The sequence below is a fragment of the Crocodylus siamensis genome, chromosome 5 (assembly GCF_052110815.1).
Source record: "Crocodylus siamensis isolate JL-2025a chromosome 5, ASM5211081v1, whole genome shotgun sequence".
NCBI lineage: Eukaryota > Metazoa > Chordata > Crocodylia > Crocodylidae > Crocodylus > Crocodylus siamensis.
Window position 1 is genome coordinate 181,650,718 of NC_143399.1, and position 19,216 is coordinate 181,669,933.

Below are 19,216 nucleotides of genomic sequence, written 5' to 3' on the forward strand. Positions count from 1 at the left end.
CCCCCTCCCTGCACTAGCTGGGGAACACCTGAATGAACCAGATAGGGAGGTGGAACCCACCTGTCTGCTGCCACTGTCACTGCACAGCTCTGGAGATCCCCTCGCCCCTGGAAGGGTGGGGACAGTTTGGACATCTCTACTTCATTTAAGCATACTCCCAGGCTTAAACACCTGCCTTTCCATGGCTGTTCCCATATTAACATTACATAATCCTATTTGCATCACTCCCACACAAGTAACTCAAAAGCTAACTTTATTAGTAGGATATCTTAGGCTAAAAGCAGAGGTGAAATTTGTGTCTTTGTTTGAATTCCTGAAAAATAATCTCTCTCTCTCTCACTAACTGCAATATATAAAAAAGGAATGAAAAGAAAAAGAAACAATGCAGGGACATGCAAGTGACTAACATGCTTTATTTCAGGTTCCTTCAACAAAGCTCAGAAGGAAAGATAGAGGGTAGACGTTTAAAAAACAGCTTGTTACTAAGTTTCCTGTGAGAATACAGGCCTAAGAGATCAATTCTTGCAGAATTTAAAATCTGACTGTATAAAAGCTTCTATCCTTAATAGTTTTAAGGGAGTGAACCCAATGCAGCGCACTTTTCCTATTTTTCAGTCTAGCTTCAGAACAGCTCCAGCAAAATAAGACAGACAGCACACTGGTTAGTGTCCCTTTACAAAAATGTATTTAGCAAATTCTTTTTTCCTTCACTGTTATCACTATACTAAAACTCATGCAATATATATTAATATAGATATATACAGATATATAGTTTACCAGATGTAAACCTCTTTAATTAAACTAGTGCAACTTATTCAAATGACCTCTTACACTTTTTATGACACCACAGAATATTTCAAGGGACAGTACTCAGGAAAACAGGATGAGGCTGTGGGAAAAAAACTGAGCTTTCCAGAGGAGTAAAGTATCTTTTGCAATTTGTTTTTCTTTCTATCTTGCAATTAACATGCTAGTGACAGACACGCCTCATAGTATTAAAAATAGTAAATTCCACGTAACCTTATTTAGTTAGGGAAAAAAACAAAAACAAAAAGAAATTAAGAACTTCCTTGTTTTATTATAGCCTCATTAGGAGAGGCCTCTATTATTTAACAGCTACATCCTCCTTAAACTAGAAAGGAAGGAAACATCTGCAGGGCTGGTAACATAATAGCAAAATGTGTCAGACATGAGCTTAAGTTAAAGTTCTCTCTTCTTCACTACTAAAGACTTGTTACCTATAGGGCAAACTTAACAGTTACCCTGAAGAATTTAGACAAGGTGATACCAGAGAACTGAAGCTAAAAGAGCGTGCTTCTAACCCTGGACCATTACCATTATCATTATTGTTCTCAGAGTAATGTTTAAGGTTATGCCATGCATGAGGGAACCATATGGATCACTTTTTTCAAAACAATGCAGGAAGGTTAATTTATACTACTGTGCAATTCATCACCATGAAACAGTTTATGTGGTCCTATTTTAGTAATAAAAGAAACAAACTGATCTGTCAAAAGTAAAAAAGTAGGTTTGAGTGTCAGCAGCATAGTTAAAAAAAAATCACACAGAAACAGTTTACAGGAAGAAGAGAAGTCAGGCACAAGAACAACAGTGAGAGACTGCAGGAGAATGGAAGGTGCTGACAAAACTATTAAAAAGGTAGAATGAGAACAAGGAAAGAAGAGTTACAGAAATCAAGATTTCAAAAACTGTATGACTGCCAGTATCAAAGCAAAGCAGTCAGAGAAAGCGAAGTATGGATGGATGCTACAATCTGAAAAAGGAAACACACCAGAGCGAAGCAATCAAGAAAACAAGTAAAATCTTATGGTAGCATTCTCAAGACCTCAATGGCCAAGCCAGTCTACTTAGTCTGAATAAACTCCCAGAGAGCCTGTATTAGGCTGGTGGAAAACAGCAACTCAGAGCAATGCATGGGTTTAGCTGAACTCAAACCTCACTGCAGAAATTGTCACTGCAAAAGAAGATTCTAAGAATTTATTTCGGGGATCAAAATCGACCAGAAGGGGAGCTAAGAGATCCTTTCTGTCTACGCAGTTAGAAGATGGAAGAATGGTTTTCTACTGGTGCTGCTTGACAAGCCTGTGATTGGTTTTTGCCCTTCCAGGGCATTGGAATTTTCTTAACATTTTTTTTAAATCAGAGGGACAGCTAGATAGTTTGAAGATCTGCCAGGCCATACTCTGCCTCCCTCTGAACACAGAAAGAGCCATCAGTTACTTTCTGTGATATGACTGCTGAGACTATATGAAGGAACTTAGGCAAGGGTTTTACTTTATTATCCATTATAGCAAGCTAGTCCTTATCAAAATGAATCCCCAAATCATAGAATCATGAAAAATTAGAGCTGAATGAGAACCCATCTAGTCCCCCTTGCTCAAAGCAAGACCAGCCTCAACTAGATTATCCCAGCCAAAGCTTTGTCTACCTGGATCTTAAAAACCTCCATGGATGGAGAGTCCATCACCTCTCTAGGTAACCTATTCCTGTTTTACTACCCACCTAGTGAGAAAGTTTCCTAATATTCAACCTAAATCTCCCTTCCTGCAACTTAAGACCATTGCTCCTTGTTCTGTCATCTGTCACCACTGAGAACAGTTTAGCTACATCCTCTTTCAAACCCTGCCTCAGGTAGTACAAAGCTGCTATTAAATCCCCTCAGTCACTCTTCTCTAGACTAAATAAGCCCAGTTCCCTCAGCCTATTATCATAAGTCATGTGCCGTAGCCCCCTCACCATTTTCATTGCCCTCCATTGGACTCTCTCCAATTTGTCCACATCCTTTCTGTAGTGAGGGACCCAAAACTGAACACAGTACTCCAGATATAGCCTCACCAGCGCTGAATAAAGTGGAACAATTACTTCCCTTGACCTGCTGGCAACACTCCTACTAATGCAGCTCAGCATGCCATTAGCCATCTTGGCAACAAGGGCACACTGCTGGCTTATTGTCCACTGTAACCCCTAAGTCCTTTTCTGCAGAGCTGCTGCTTACCCAGTCAATCCCCATGTACTTGTGCTTGGGATTGTTCCATCCTAAGTGCAGGACTTTACACTTGTTCTTGTTGAACCTCATGAGATTTCTTTTAGCCCAATCCTCCAATTTGTCTAGGTCACTCTGAATACTAGCCCTACTCTACAGCATATTTACTACTCCCCACAGCTTGGTGTCATCTGCAAACTTGCTGAGGGTGCACTCCATCATATCTTCCAGGTTGTCTATGCAAACATTGAACAAAACCAGCCCAAGGATGGACCCCTGGAGAACTCCACTTGATACAGGCTGCCAAACAGACTCTGAGCCACTGATTACTACCCTCTGAGCCTGATGCTTCAGCCAGTAGTCTATTCATCTTACAGTCCATTCATCCAACCTGTACACTTCCTTAGCTTGCCTGCAAGAATGCTATGGGAGACTGCATCAAAAGCCTTGCTAAAATCACAGTATGTCACATCCACTGGTCTCCCCACATCCACAGAGCCAGTTATCTCATCATAGAAAGCAATCAGGTTGGTCAGATATGACTTGCCCTTGCTGAATCCACGCTGGAGCATCCTTTACATTCCATCTTCCACTCTCCTGCAATTAATGATCATTACAGTAGGCATATTTGATTTTGAAATGGCTTTACATAAGCCCCTAGCAAAAAAATATTGTTCAATCTAACATCTGACTGCAAAGAATAACTCCACTTCAGTAACCTCCAGTGGAGTCAGCTTTATAAAACAGGAAGTGATGCCAGCTTTGCAATGACCTATGCAGTGACTCTATGAATATCATCCTCACCAAAAACCAGTCACCAACAGAGCTGAAATGTCTCCAACTGACTTGCCACAACTCTGAAGGAGGGAAGCACAGCTGTGCACCACAACAGAGACTTTATTTCCAATGTAGATCATAGTATTATTGAAACAACAAGCAAATGCTTTACTCACGCCAATAAGACAAAACTCAGCTCTCATGATAACAGGTTCCAGGTGAGGTGTACTGATATATCGGTGCATATCGGATTGGCACCAGTAAAGGAAAACTGACATTATCAGCAGCTGGGGTTTTTTTGACTGGTGCAGTTGATAATGTCACTGATCAATTCCACATGCACACAGACAGCCGCAGCATGCACTTGGCCAGGAATGCAGCCCAGCAGCTTAGAGAGCAACATCTGGCCAGTAAGTCTGTGTGTGGGGAAGGGAGGCAGATCAGGCCCCCACAGTGAGGGAGGGATTGGGGCTGGGGCAAGGGCAGGTGCTGCCCAGCTGGGGCAGGGTGCAGGACAGAGCTGTGGGCAGTGTGGCTCCCCGCTGCTGTGCACACCCTGGGGGAAGCATAGGGGAACATGTGCACCCTAGATTTGTGTGGGGCAAGGGTAGGCTGCCCACTACACAAATCCGGGGGGCACATGCCCCCCATGCCACCCCTTGGGATATGCAGGGACAGGGAGCTGCCCCCCCAAACGAGCTGCCCGCAGCTCCATTCCACACCCAGGGTTGCATTCACCACCCCAGCTGGGCAGTGCCTGCCCCTGCCCCAAACCCACTGCCTCTCTCACAGTGGTAGCCTTGATCTGACCCTCCCACACCCCTTCACTCCCCCCACATCGCTACCCCTTCCCCCCCCAGACTTACCAGTGAGACGCTGCTCTCTAAGCTGTTGGGCTGCATACTGGATATCAGATTGGGATTGGTCAATATGGCTAGTTAATTATCAGCCATCCGTATCAGCCAAAAATCTTTATCAGTGCACCCCTAGTTCCAGGTAATATGTTAACTGTTTAAATAAAGGCCCTAAATAAAGGAAGAAGTATACACAGTCCACAAAAACTTTCATTCTGGGGCACATTTTATGCACTGTATTAAAACAGAATATACGTTAAAATATTAATACCATAGCCATATACATACTAAGATGTAGCTCCCTTAACTTCAGATCTACCCTATAATGGAAGGAGGACATTTTGCCAGTTTTTGCGTTTACACAGTATTGCAAGCAAAAAGAGAAGCAGAAAAGGCAAAGATATCCCCATAACAATGTGGGGGTATGTAGTAACTACTTGGATTTGCATTTCTATCTGTTTCTTGAACTCCGCACTACTGACAAGTTATTTCTCTGTATTTACCAACATGCAATAATATATATTTTTAATAGGCACATCAACCAACCAGGAATTCAGCTACCTGCCGTTTCCTCTAATCATGACATTTTAAATAAAATCAACACAAATGTAATCCTCCCAAACCCCATCCCTCCAACTCTGAACGGGTATGAAAAAATAAAGATGAGTTACACATTCAGAATTCATCTTATTTCCAGAGTGGAAGATTGAATGTGGAAATAAGAAACTATGAAAACAGCCAATGCAAGATGTTGAAATTCCAGAATAACTATAAACTTTGGCCTATCCCAAAAGGAATCTCAGCATCTTTGAATATTCTTTGTTATTTTCTTCTTCTTTAGCTCAAGTGATAAATGTGAAAGTTTCATAAAGCTTTTTAATGTTAACTGAGATTCTCCTAGCGAAGGGTAATACCTGCAGTGCAGCAATCTCTGCAGCATTTCTGCATTCTAAAGCTTGTATGCAATGCGATAGCTGAGCTACAGTACTGCAATGTTTGATCACTTTTCCAAATTTACTTTATATAGAGTGGAAGCTGCATGAATTGAAATACTGTATACAAAAAATTTTTTTTTAAATAATGAAATTACATTATAGTGAAGATCTCAGGCATGTCATGCTAAGAAGCCATTATTTTGGATCAAAGTGCATTTTTAATACGAGCACAAACCTTTACTGTATCTGCTTGTACATCTATCATGAAATCTGCTCTTGGATACCACTTAACTCTATTTCAGAGCTGTACAACTTCAGGGGCTGCATACTCTATGGGCCACAAGCCGTCCAGACTGCATGCCATACATATGCAAGTACAGGCATCACTTTACCTTGTTGTACTGTGTACAGGTGAGCAGGCATTCCCCACCCCTCTATACCATGGGCAAACTGGCAGCCCTACCCACCACCCCCACACAGCGCAGTCCCCTGCCTCATCTATGGCACCACATGGTCATCCATGCCGACAGCTCATCTGGCATATCACGCCACACCGCCTCACTCCATTGGGCTGGATCAGGCAGCAGAAGCCAGGGTAGGGAAAGGGAGCCCCAAACCCCAGCTGCTGCTGCAGCCAGAGCAAGGGGCAGTGGCAGCTCAGGCTTTTTAACCCTTTGAGAGCTGCAAGCAGGCCACCAGTTGGACAGCCCTGTCCCATTTGAACAGCTAGGCCTTTTCTTTACAAAGAAACTATGTGATCACATATAGGATGGGGCCATTCCCTGCAATGCCAGCCTAAGTTATCACCACATTGCAAATAGTCCCTATTTTATAGAAACAGATTGCATCACAACTGAAATAAATTCAAGAATATAGCAAGGCAACCAGTAATATTAAAAGGAAAAAAAACTACACGCAATAGTTTCCAAATGTTGCCTCTGATAAAAGAAAGCACTTCTGAAAAAATCCCAACGGGAAAAACAACAACCTGGTTACCAGTATCCATACCCAAGATTATAATACAAAGTACTTCCTTTAAAAAAAATATTTTACAAGTAAATGATTATTGTACCCATGTGAGCACTGCTGAAACCTTTAGGCTGAGCATATGTTTTTGCTTTTATTTTTGATGTTTCAAAGTGCCCTTGCAAATATGCAATCTTTAGTTTCTTATCCAAAGAAGGGAAACAGTATTTAACTAACAGCAACAGGCTTCTTTTTTTGCATTTAGAGGCAAAAACGTTCGATGCCAAGGTAGTATGACTATTTTTTTTTAAATTAATAAATCATGGAAAAATGTTGATGCATGCCATAAACTCAAAACCCATAGGAAAAATAAAAAGTCTGCCTTAATAAATTAATAAAACCTGTTCATTAACTAGCTAATGGCCTATTAGGCTACATTCTTTGCAGCTATGAAAGAAACCTATGTTTATTTCATGGGCTTGCGCTTCCTGAGCTAATGCTTTAAAGCAGGAGTGCTCAACTGCATCTAGCCCAAAGAGCCATGTCACCCAGCCCACCGGGCTCCAATAGGTCTGGAAATTTGGTGGCAATTAATGCACCAGATATTTGGACCTGCAGGCCAGATGACATAGCTGTGCACACAGGTTCAGATGCAGTGTGCAGACCTGGATCTGGCACTTGGATTCTGTACTGGATCTAGCCCATGGACCAACACCACACATGATCCAGCCTGTGGATCAGCCTCACACCACTCATCTGGCCCACGGGGCAGGATTCATTGAGCATCACTGTTTTAACATTCTTGTGACATGGGCAGGAAAGTTCCTTACGTAATTCAAAGGCAACCCTTTTAACTAACTGAAGAACTAGTCATGGCCAGTAAAGACATAACTGATCAATGCAGTCTATCCTAGCTATGATGTGGACAGAAGCTCCATGTACTTCAAAAGGTATGCGTGCATGTTCTAGGTTACATCATTCCTTGGCTTTCAAATTGCAAAAACAGAGGACAGTTTCTCTTGCATAAAACCAGAGGAAAGTAATCAAGGGCAGTTGTTTAATTTACTTGGTCACTTTCCATTTGTGGAGAAGAAATCTTACTTGGGTCATAGCAATATGCTGAATTTTGTTTCTGAATCTATAACTCTATGTATATTAGTCCCCTACAGCACTAACAGGTCACTGATAGTTCCACTTCCTGGAGTTTACTTAGGGGGAAAAAAGAGCATTTAAGGGATAAACTGAAGAACTACTAATCATCTAAAAGTGATTGTGACTTCTTAACATAAGAATTAGCAACATACACTGTTGGAATTATTTGGAGTTGCAAACCAATTTGTGGTATATGCATGTAAACTGTTTCTAGACACCAGTCTCCCACATGATACAAACTTGCCATCTGCTCCTCTGTTGCACTAAACCTTGAAATTTGCAGTCATGTGGAAGTTTTAAACAGTCTGTGGGTCTCCCACTGTTGAAACTATCCCATTTCCCATGAGATGGATAGTCCTGTATGATGCAAGGCAGGAAGAGCAGGCCATTTCACCAGACAGAGTGAAAAATGAGGTGATTTTAAGAAAAGGTGGGGGAGAAGCCACCAAACGGACCTATAAAAGAAAAAAAACAAGCAGGAGTTTTTCTAGCTTTGAATTGTTTATTTTGGCCATCAGAAGTATAGCTGCATATACTTATTACTAATCTAGCAGGTTCTGTTTTCTTTAAAAATGTATATCATTCACATAGCTAGAACAAAATCAATTATTCTTACAGCGGACAAATCCTACACTCGATATTCTACATACTATCAGATTCAGAAAGGATAGAATCACAGGAGGCCTCAGAACAGCTTCATGGCTGGTTATAAAAAGAAAAGCTGTTATATTCGTGCATTCAGAGAACCAATTAACTCAGCCTTTCTTCATCTACTGGCTTGCACACCTTTCTTGAACATTACAAATATAGGGAAGCCAGGAAGTCCTCAAAACATGGGGGATGTAGAATTGTTGCTGGAAACTATAACCTCCCACACTTACTCTGGTTAGCCTAAATTTTCATTGGAGCCCTTCAAATGTACATAGCAGAACAAAATTTGTTCCATAATCTCCCTTTATGAAGGTCAATTTCAGAGAAAGGCAAAAAATAAAGGCTCACTAACATGCACCACACAGTGATTTTATTTTTTCCTTTTGGGGAAGCTATGTTTTTATTCCACATTTGGTAATAAAAGCACCAAGATATAGGGCACAATATCAATAATAATTCTTAATGAAACTTATGTTACAACTCGTACTTTACTACTAGAAAGGTTGTTAGCCACATTAGTCTGAAAGCAGACAAAAGCTAGGGCAGAGTGGTACCTTAACCAGACTAATTGATTCAGAGAAGCATTAGCTTTCCTAGGCTATTTGCCTAGAAAAGCTCAAGTCTCTCTAAAGCAGTTAATCTCCAAGGCACCACATTGCAATTCCATCATTTTATTATTAAAAACATTTTACTCCCAATTTCACAAGAGTTTACTAGTTCTCTTTTTTATACAACATACAAGAATTAGCTTTCAAAAATACTATAGGGTAGATCAGTAAATTTAAAAATCTTTTGCTTTCAAATTTTCCTAGGCTATTAAAGCATGTATGCTTTATTGCATTTACCTTTTTCAACTGTCTGTCTTAAAAAGTAATACCCTATCTTATTCTGTATATATCAGACTCAACCAAAGTTTTAGGCAGACTACTCTAACCATGTGACGCAATCCCACCCCTTTTCTTTAGTCATCTTAAATTTTTGGAGTACGGGCACCAGTTGTCAGTTTTGATTTGTATTTCATTTTCAACACTTCCAGTGAATTCTTGCTGCCTACAAGCAAACTCCATCAAGAAAAATATTCAGTTTAATGAGATACTCGAGCCCCTGTGGAAATTAAAAACCTTAAGGACTGAAAGGGAGAGGCCCAGCTTTTCTATTTAGGATTTGGTCTTTTAATTATGTTTATATTTTAACCTAATTGAAATATTTGCTTCCTATTGCCACCTTCAGCACTGTAAGCCCACCATTGGTATGCTAACCCATTAGTTTTTAAGTCTCAAGCCTTTGATACTGTAAGGTTGGAAGCTCCCCTTCCACTGGAATTCTCCATGACGAAAGGGCGTTCTCCTCAGAAAACTCAAGTGTCCTGGCAAAAAAGCCAGCTATGATGCAGTGTTTAAAAAAAAACAAAAAACCAGTACCTAGTCACAGCAATACACTTGCTCAAATTAAGGAATTATTTTTGGACAAACACAACAACTAGGGAGAAGTAAAGTTACAGGCTTATATGAATAACTATTAACTATTTTCCTTAGCATTTTTGGGAAGTACATTACCTACGTAAATGTTTTGTTGCTAGCATAAAATTTATACTGAGCTATAATGCAGGTAAAATATAAACAGCTTTAAAATGGTATTATAAAAAGGTTTTAGTATTGGGTAATGAAAAAGTGCATTCTATATAAAAACAAAGCATAAATTAAAACCCAAGCTATTGTTTCTGCAGTAAAGAAAAAAAATCATTAGTCTCTGAACAGTCTTTATTAAAAACTGAACAATTTCTTCTTCATGGGGTTCATTTAATTTTATCCTGTGCACTTTCTAAACATAGGACTATGTATTGGACCCACTTCAGAATGGACCCCTCTCTCAGTCATAAAGAAAACAGTTTCTCTCTCTAGAAATAACCAAGGTATTTGGGAAACTAAGCATAGGTCTATTAAAAACAAATACAAACAAGCAGAATACCCTACAAACTCATTTAAGTGGGGGGGAGACAGAGGGGGAATCCTTTTTCCTATTTCTATGATGTTTCCTATGTTCTATGACGCATCCTTTTCTTGAAATCTATAACAGTTAAACCTTTAAAACAGAAGTATTTACAGAGACAGTTTAAAATAAGTATTTAAATTAAAAAATGATAGTAAAAGCATACTCATTATACAACTGTTTACCATGTATTAAGAATTATTTTATGGTTAAAAACTAAACCCTACTTTATAGATGTTTTTGGCAGATTACTTAGAAAGGGAATATTGTTGTCTTGCCACAAAAAAAACCAACTCACCACACACCCAAAAACAAAACCTCTGAACAATACTTTAAAAGGCTAAAAACAAGAATAGACAAACCTGCCCACTCCAAGCACAATACAAGTTACATATCAAACTCCAGTTGTGGTTGATCATGCAGTCTAAAATCCTGAACTGGGCCATCCTGCCTCTAGCGCAGACTGCTGCTCTGCTCTGACTCAGCTTTTGTCCGTATGGTACTCAATGATCTGAGAGCTATGCAGTGATGAGAGATTCAGGAACAAGGACCTTCCCTCTCTTCCCCCCCCCCACAATCTGTTAAGTCAGCAAGATAGCAAATCAGCAGACCTGCATAGTATACTTCAAATTATATTCCTGGTACTGACAAAGTATGTATTGTTAGGAAAAGAGCAGAAAAATAGGAACATTTTGGGAAGTCTCATTAGAACAAACACAAACAGGTCCCTTGCCACTAATAAAATATATAGATCTCAATATCAACCTTTCATTATGACAAACTTAGTCTAATTAGATAACCTGGGAAATCTGAAACTAGTTAGACACTATCAGTGGTGGGGAGGGCTTTTTTGGAATTATACAACCAAAAATTCAAACTCTGATGTGTTAAGCAGAATAGCCAAGCACCTTTCCTGGTATATTAGATTTTAATGATCAAATTTTCATATTTCTCTCCTTATTATCACTGAATAGTAGCCTCACTGGTAAACTATGAAAGGCTCCAGAGGGACTGCTGCCAAATCCTCTGTAAGAAGAACAGTGGCTGCCATACTGCCAAAGAAAGCACAAATGGGAAAATAGGTTTTTGAAAAATTTAAAATACAAAAAAAGGAAGGAAATTATTAAAATGTAGCTTTTCCAGCCATGTAAAATGACTGTACTCACATGGTAACTACATGGTTCATGTTGTATAATACCTTTCCCTTTACACCTGGGTGGGAGTGCATCTCATCCTTCCTTCTCCCTCCAGATTTCTTTTAATTCACAAAGAAGACACATACCCAGTTATTCCTCTACAGAAGCACATACTATTTGTAGGATGATTATCTGAATAAACTAATTTCTGAGACAATTTACATCTAAAATATTTCAGTTTTCCTATTAAGGCCACAAAAAATATCCAAGAGACATCTGAATGTAATCAAATTTGTTATTGTTCTGACATGAGCTTTTATTTGCAGCTGGAGAGCCCAAAAAATAAAGAGTCAGTCTTGTAGAAAAAGTATCCTGAATAGTTAATTTTTCATCTTTTTCTCGGCCCAGTTTCTCTCTCTCTGAAAGAGGGATAAGGAAAAGACTGGGATAAATATTCCATTTAACATCTACCTTGCATTGCTTTAGCTCAGTGGTAGCCGTTGCTCTGGGTCCAACGTTAAAAATTGTGGCACTATTTGATAAACTATTCCAAGTTTTCCAGCTTAAGGGCATTCCCACTCAACACCACAAAACAGGTTAGGCTCTGCTCCCCACCATCCCCCTATCCTCCCAAATAACAGGAGGTGCAAGACCACAATGGTAGAGATCATTACAAGAAAAAGCTATTTAAATCCATATCAGGAAGTGTCTGGCACAAGTGCCAATGTTGTCTATAAAAAATAGCCGAGTATGAAAGGGACTAGCAACTATCCAAGCTACAAACTGCAGTATGGCATGCCATCCCATGACAACAGCAGCAGCTTTTTGATCTCATCTTGATTTTCTATAAATTACAGGCTTTTTTGTTAAAGCTGTCATAAATACAAGTGCTTCTTAAGACAAAATGAAGAAGGGGAGAAAAAGCTGAAGATTTACATACCTTTTCCTCCCTTAATCCTAACTGCCTCTATTTAACAGAATGTGCAGACAAGGAGGCTAGAAGCCATGTCCTGCTTAGCAACTATTGCTAGGTGGAACAAATACACATTTCCTGATAACAGACACTGTAGCCAGACCAAATTCTGAGGAAACTCGAAGAGGAGAAAGAAAGATGTTTGAGATGCTCTTTGGGTAGAAAGCAGCCAAGAGTAAAGAAGGAGGCTGAGCGCTCTGGGAAGGAATGCTGGAAGGAGGAATGAGTTGGAACTCTGAAATACAGAACTGGCAAGAGATGCTGGCAGGAGAACTGACTGCAGCAGCCTACAAAAGTCTGTTGAAGTGTGGCCCACTGCAGATGATGCACAGCGGGGGGAAAAATGCTGCTGTTTTCAGCTGAGCTTGTGGGAACTCTGGGAAGGGTTGGGGCTCTCTATGGGTTGTCAACCCAGTATTTTTTATTTTTATGTTATTTTTTTTTTACAAGAGTTTAGTACCTTCCTGTCATTGGTCAGTTAAATTACTACTTTATGTTTAACTTTGCATTAAAAGTTTCACAGGCTACTTTTCACCTAGGCCCTCAGGATTCCTCCCTGATGAGTAGAAAAAATAACTGCACATCTTATTGACGATTTAGGCCTTCAACAGCAATGTATGACGTGAAGCAGTGCAGACATTTGCACAGATGCTTTTGTGAACTCTCCCTGCCAGACCACTAATCTAACACCCTTTGGGCACTGTTTTCAAATCTGTATTATTTTAACTTGCTCTTGAGCAAGTTTGCAGACAACAAGAATCAGGGGAGGACTGCAAACACACTGGAGAACGTAAGCACAATTCAGAAGGATCTCGAAAGTTTGGAAAGAGCTAACAGGATGAAGTTTATGTTGACAAGTGCAAGGTGGGAGGAATATTCAAAAAGACAAATATAACATGGGTGACACCTGGCTGGATGGCCGCATTATGGAAAATGACTTAGGAGGCTTGGTAGATCACAAACATCATGAGTCTGCAGTGTGATGTAGCCACGCAAAAGGCGAATGAGGCTTTGGGATGCATCAATAGAAGCATTAGGTAAAAGACACAGGTGATAGTGCCTCTCTACTTGGCACTTGTTGGGCCTCATCTGGAGTACTGCATACAGTTCTGGGCTCCACATTTTAAAAAGGATATGGAGAAGTTGAAGCCTGTTCAGAGACAGGCAACAAATATGATAAAAAGCTTGGAAAGCAAGTCATGAGGAGAGGCTGAAGGAGTCAGGCAGGTTCAACTTGTGGAAACGGCACTTAAGAGGGGACATGATCAGGGTCTTCAAATCCTTGAAGGGCTGCTGTAAAGAAGAGGGGAAGCACCAATAGTTTGAAGTGGCAATGAAGTAAGCTTAGATTGGATATCCTGAAAAACTTCTTCACTGTTAGAATAGTGAGGCAATAGAATAGTGAAACTGTCCAGGGAAACTGCACTCTACATCACTGGAGGTATTCAAGAAGAGGTTGCACAGCCTCTATCTAGACAGGGACAATCTAGGCAAAGTTGTGCCTATGTTCTACTATGGGCATTTCCCATCCTTCTGGGCTCTGCTGGTTGCTTCCTTCTGCCTTTTCAGCTACATGCATCACAGTGTTTTAAAGCCATCCTCAGAGGCACCGGCTGTTAGCTACAGCCAAGGCTGGGGACTTTGACTGGGGTGTGCCAGCGCTCTTGCTAGGAGCGAAGCCGAAGATTCCTGGATAGTGGGTCTTGCCCCTCTGCCCAGGGTCAGATTGATCACCATATCTGGGGTCAGGAAGGAATTCTCTCATGGTCACACTGGCATGGATTGTGGGGGGTTTTGCTTTCCTCCGTAGCAGCGGGCATGGCCCTCTACCCAGGATCTCTTGAGCATATATTGACAATATTTCATACAAGCAAGACATTGGCTGCCAAGGTTCCTCGGCTTTCCCTGTGGCAGGTTAGAGGATTAAGTCTGCATTGTGTGAGGGTTGATGGTAGTTTTATGTGCAGTTTTGATTACGGATTTGCAAAGGGTGGTTTGGATAGGGATGATCCTGCCACAGGCAGGGGTAGCTAGACAACCTCTGGAGGTTGTGTCTAGCCCTACTTCTCTATGATTCCATAACTAGTCCTACTGAAGATTTCACAAGGATTCTTTTGTGACTCCCAGTACCTCAATACTGATGTTGATGGTGCAGCAGGCTCGTGAATACCATGCATATTAACACAATTATCAATACATGGCTATAGGATGAAATTTCCTAGTGTGCTAAAGATTGCTTTTCTTGAAGTCAATGGCAAAATCCTATTGTCTTCCATAGACACAGAGTTGGGGTAACAGATCATTTGCTCATATCATCATAAGTTGAATTGCTTGGAGTCCAGGTAGGAACGCAGAAAGTTCTAGGTTAGAAATGTCTACAGAAATTACGTTTACTGCTTACACTAAAACTAATCGTCTTCCTGTTGTCACCTACCCAAAAATTAGTCATTAAGCAAAACCTCCCTTTTTTTAAAGCACTTAATAGCCACCTCTAATTAGCCAGCGCTTTTCCTATATCTTATCCCAACAAGACTGAATCATCTCACCATAAAGACGAAATAATGCTTACAGTTTCCTCATTCTTATTTTGTTTTTTCTTTGGACATCTAAGAGTTGTCTCATCAATACTTGGCTCCCTAAAACAGGGACAGGCAAAACATGGCTTGCAGGCTGGACACGGCATGCCAGCTGATTGGATTCAGCCCATGGACGCCCCTGCCAACAGCAACACCCCAGCCAGCGCACAGAGCTTCCCAGCAGGTGGCTGGCTGATCATTGCACCAGACGGGTGGAGTGGTGGAAGGTGGTCAAAAGCTGGAGCTGAAGCCGCACAAAATGGGGGAGAAGAAAGGAGAAGGCGGGTGAGGATCGTGCCTGCCCCTTTACCACAGGTGAGCTCTGCTGCAGGCGCCCCCATCCCTGGCTGGCTCCTGGGACCTAAAGCATGGTCAACCGCTCATACACATCTCACCGCACCCCCATCTCCCGCATACAATAGACCAGAATAAGACTTTATTTTGAGCTGTTATGCAATCGTCTCTATAGTCACTACTAAAAAAAACCAAAACAAAAAAAAAAAACAGGTCAAAAATTCTTTTTTGAAATATTTCAAATACGTTTGATTTTTTAGTATACAATTTCCTTTTTATCTATAATTTGTTAAGATGCCTTCTGAAAGATTGTGTGCGTGCAGTCCTCAACAGCTCACCAAAACTTAAGTGGCCCACCAGCTGAAATAACTGCCCAACCCCTACTTCAGAGGTTTGAATATCATCCTTTTGCCTTATCTAATTTTCTTACTTGATTTGTAAACAGTAGATCATTTATAGTACCTAATTCTTACAATCTTAGGCCTGTATAATAAAGCATGGATGAATACTCCTTTCTGTGAAGAATATCAACCACTTCAAGGCCCTCTTAGGTTCAGAGGTCTGCTCATGTTATAAACTACAGGTTTGAGACGAAGTGTTTTGAGGCAGGTTAAATCCAAGAGGGGTGTGTCATCCTAAGGTTTCATAAAGGCTTAAGTAATGTTGGTCCAGTCTAAATCAAAAGTAAAAACAGCCATAACCTTGCTCTCAGGAACTGCTGGCTTTACATACAAACTTCAGGCTGAAGTCTTGGATGCCTTTTTTACCTCAGTTCCCAGACTACTGCATCTAGCAGCACAGTTTGAGGAGCAGGTGAGCAGCTGACAGTGGTGAAAGAACAAGTTAGGGACTGTTTAGGAAAGCTGGACATGTACAAGTCCATAGGGTCGGACATGATGAACCTCAGGGTGCTGAGAGAATTGGCCAATGCGATTGCAGAGCTTCTGGCCATTATCTTGGAAAACTCATGGTGATCAGAAGAGGTCCTGGATGACTGGAAAAAGGCAAATGTAGTGCCCATCTTTAAAAAAGGGAAGGAAGATCTGGAGAACTACAGCCTCACCTTAGTCCCTAGAAAAATCATGGAGCAGGTCCTCAAGAAATCCATGTCTAATCACTTGGAGAAGGTGATTAGAAACAGTCAGTATGGATTCACCAAAGGTAAGTCATACCTGACCCAAACTGATTGCCTCTATGATGAGATGACTAGCTGTGGATGTGAGGAGTACAATCAGAGACGTGGGATTTCCAGAAAAATTTCTAATGCCCTAAAATAGAGCGTGATCTGATTTAGCATGTTTATTTGACTTTTATTTAGTAAACAAAACTAAAAAAAAAGTTAATTTTATGTCCCAACAGCCACAAGTATTTGAACTGAAATTTTTGATTAGAAAACAATTAAATACAGAATATTTATGTGGTTTAAATGTTATATTCAAACCAATTCAAACGTTTAGGAGGAAAGAAATTATTTTTATTGGAATACTTGTAAAAATGTAAAGCCAATAAGCTATAGCATGTACTTCCCTTACATTGTTTGTTTAAATTTAAGGAAGAAAATGAAGGCACTGAAACTGTTGAAACTCATTTTAGCACACTCAAAGAACTGTGCATGATATGCCGTGGTTACCCACTCATCTACTTCAACAGAGTTTAACTTTCTTCCACTGAGGTCACTGCAGCACCTCCAGATTCACTGTCACTATCTGTAGAATCACTTGCACTACTTATTAGTTCCAGTTCAGAGCCAGATTGAAGCAAATCTCTGATTCAGAACTACTTGAACCACATACCCTTTTGCTAAAGGATGGCTCTACCAATTAGTCTGTTATGGGCAAGAGCAACTTATCACACTGCATCTTCTTCACTAATTGTGCTTCTGATTCTCCAGGAGCAAGACATTTTGAGAAATAGAAACAAGCTTAGCGGTGCATTCACTTGTTAGTCTATTCCTCTTTTTTTCTCTCAATTGAGCTGAAAGCTTCCATTTCCGTTCACAAGAAGCTGCTGTTGGTGGGATGCTTAGAATCCATAGAATAATCCTGGATAAGTCAGGTGTTACAGTAATCCTTCCACCATGCGAGAGGAGACATATTCTCTGTTACCTGCCAAATGATGTCTTTGCTCTGAAGTTTTTCTTTTGTGTGGTACTCAGCAATATCTGTCATCACGGCTATTTTACTGATGTTGGGGACATTACTAGCTACTTCCATAATTGTATCAAGAGCAGTAGATAGTTCATCTTCTGATAAATGTTGTCCTCTGTGTTGAGGATTCAAAAGGTTTGCTGCCAAATGAACTGGATGAGAGCAAAACTCAGATCTCTTAGTAAACATTTGGTTTACTTCTTCGGATAGAGGTGAAGGCAGCAAAAGCTCAATTAGATTTTCATTCAGCTGTCTGAATATCTCTGGAATATTTGAAAGGCTTGGTTTATCTCCAAGTTTCTTGATAGTCACTTAAACTGGTAGTAGCAAACTGAATGCTCCTTGAACTCAAACCCAGAACACACCGTTGTCGAGAATCTGCTTCCAAATATTCACAGGAATAACTGGGATACTGTGTCATCATCTATTGAAGCACACTGCAAACAGTTCCCTGTATGCAACAAACTATGTAAACACTTTGTAGCTGAGCCCCATCTAGTTTCTCCTGGCAATATAAGTGCACTTTCCTTCCCCTGCTTCTCTTTCCGTAACGTTAATTACAACTCTGAAACTGCCAAACTTGCCTAATATTGTATTGGCATCCATTCATTGTTACTAACGAATTTTATGAAACAAGGAATTTTTAGAAATGGAAAATTTCCCACAGAAAAATAAAGCACTGGAAAATTTTCCAAAAAATTTTCTGTTTTGGAAAATCTTCTGTGGAAAATGTTCTGCCCCATATTTTTAAGTGCGGTGAATATAACATACCTTGACCTTAGCAAGGCTTTTATACGGTCTCCCACAGCATTCTTGCAAGCAAGCTAAGTACGAGTTAGATGAACGGACTGTAAGGTGGACAGAAAACTGGCTGGGCCTTCAGTCTCAGAGGGTAGTAATCAATGGCTTAATGTCTAGTTGGCAACCGGTATTGAGTAGAGTGCCCCAGGGGTCTTTCCTGGAGCCTTATTTGTTCAATATCTTCTTCAATGACCTGTAATGTGGGATGGAGTGCCCCCTCAGCAAGTTTGCAGATGACACCAAGCTGAGGGTAGTAACTGACATGCTGGAGGGTAGAGCTAAGATTCAGAAATTGGACGATTGGACTAAAAGACATCACATGAGGTTTAAGGAGGATAAGGGCATAGCCCCTACACTTTGTATGGAAGAATCCCATGTACCACTACAGGATTGGGACCAACTGCAAACTGTGAGATGCCGCCCCGCTACCCCTCCCTTGTGATCTCTGTCATTGTACCACACGTGCAGGCACTGCTGACCCCACACACAGCTCACCAAGCTGCAGGATCCCCTGACACTGCAGAGCTGTACTGTGGTGTCCTTAGGGGTAGGGGCAGAAAGCAGAAGCTGAAGAAGGAAAGGGCCCCTGGCTACTGCCTCAGTGGATCAATGAAGGGAATGTCAACTAGATGGGAGCCTAGGGGTCTCAGATTAACTCCTCACAGGTCACATGCAGCCCAAGGGTAACCCCTTGGATAGCCCTGCTGCAAAACATGTTAATAAGCTCTCTATCAATCACAAGCTGTCAGGGCTAGCCCTCCAAAACCAGAGCCACTTATTTAATAATACTTCATATCTCCAAATACCAGTGAATTCTCCATGGCCATGTAAGTTAGGTAATTATCATTAGGTATCCACTATTCTTTTGATCAAGTCATGTAAATTAACATATATACTTACATGTTATTGTGAGGCCCCACTAAAATCCTATTTATGTAACTTTCTGCTGTTGTGTAAAAAG

At 40.7% G+C, this 19,216-nt stretch overlaps 1 protein-coding gene across 6 annotated transcripts in view; it reads right to left on the reverse strand.

Moving 5' to 3' along the window:
* The window catches only part of ARHGAP21 (Rho GTPase activating protein 21), a 163,804-nt gene that overhangs the window by 99,170 nt on the left and 45,418 nt on the right, over positions 1–19,216 (reverse strand). For 4 of the 6 annotated variants that reach the window (XM_090047365.1, XM_090047363.1, XM_090047360.1 and 1 more), the window contains exon 1: positions 10,691–10,710. The exons of 1 other annotated variant lie outside the window; for it this stretch is intronic. The gene's annotated coding sequence lies outside the window, so the exon portion shown is untranslated. Of the gene's footprint in view, positions 1–10,690; positions 10,712–19,216 lie in introns of those variants that run through there. One more of the 6 variants, XM_090047364.1, reaches the window with a different exon arrangement.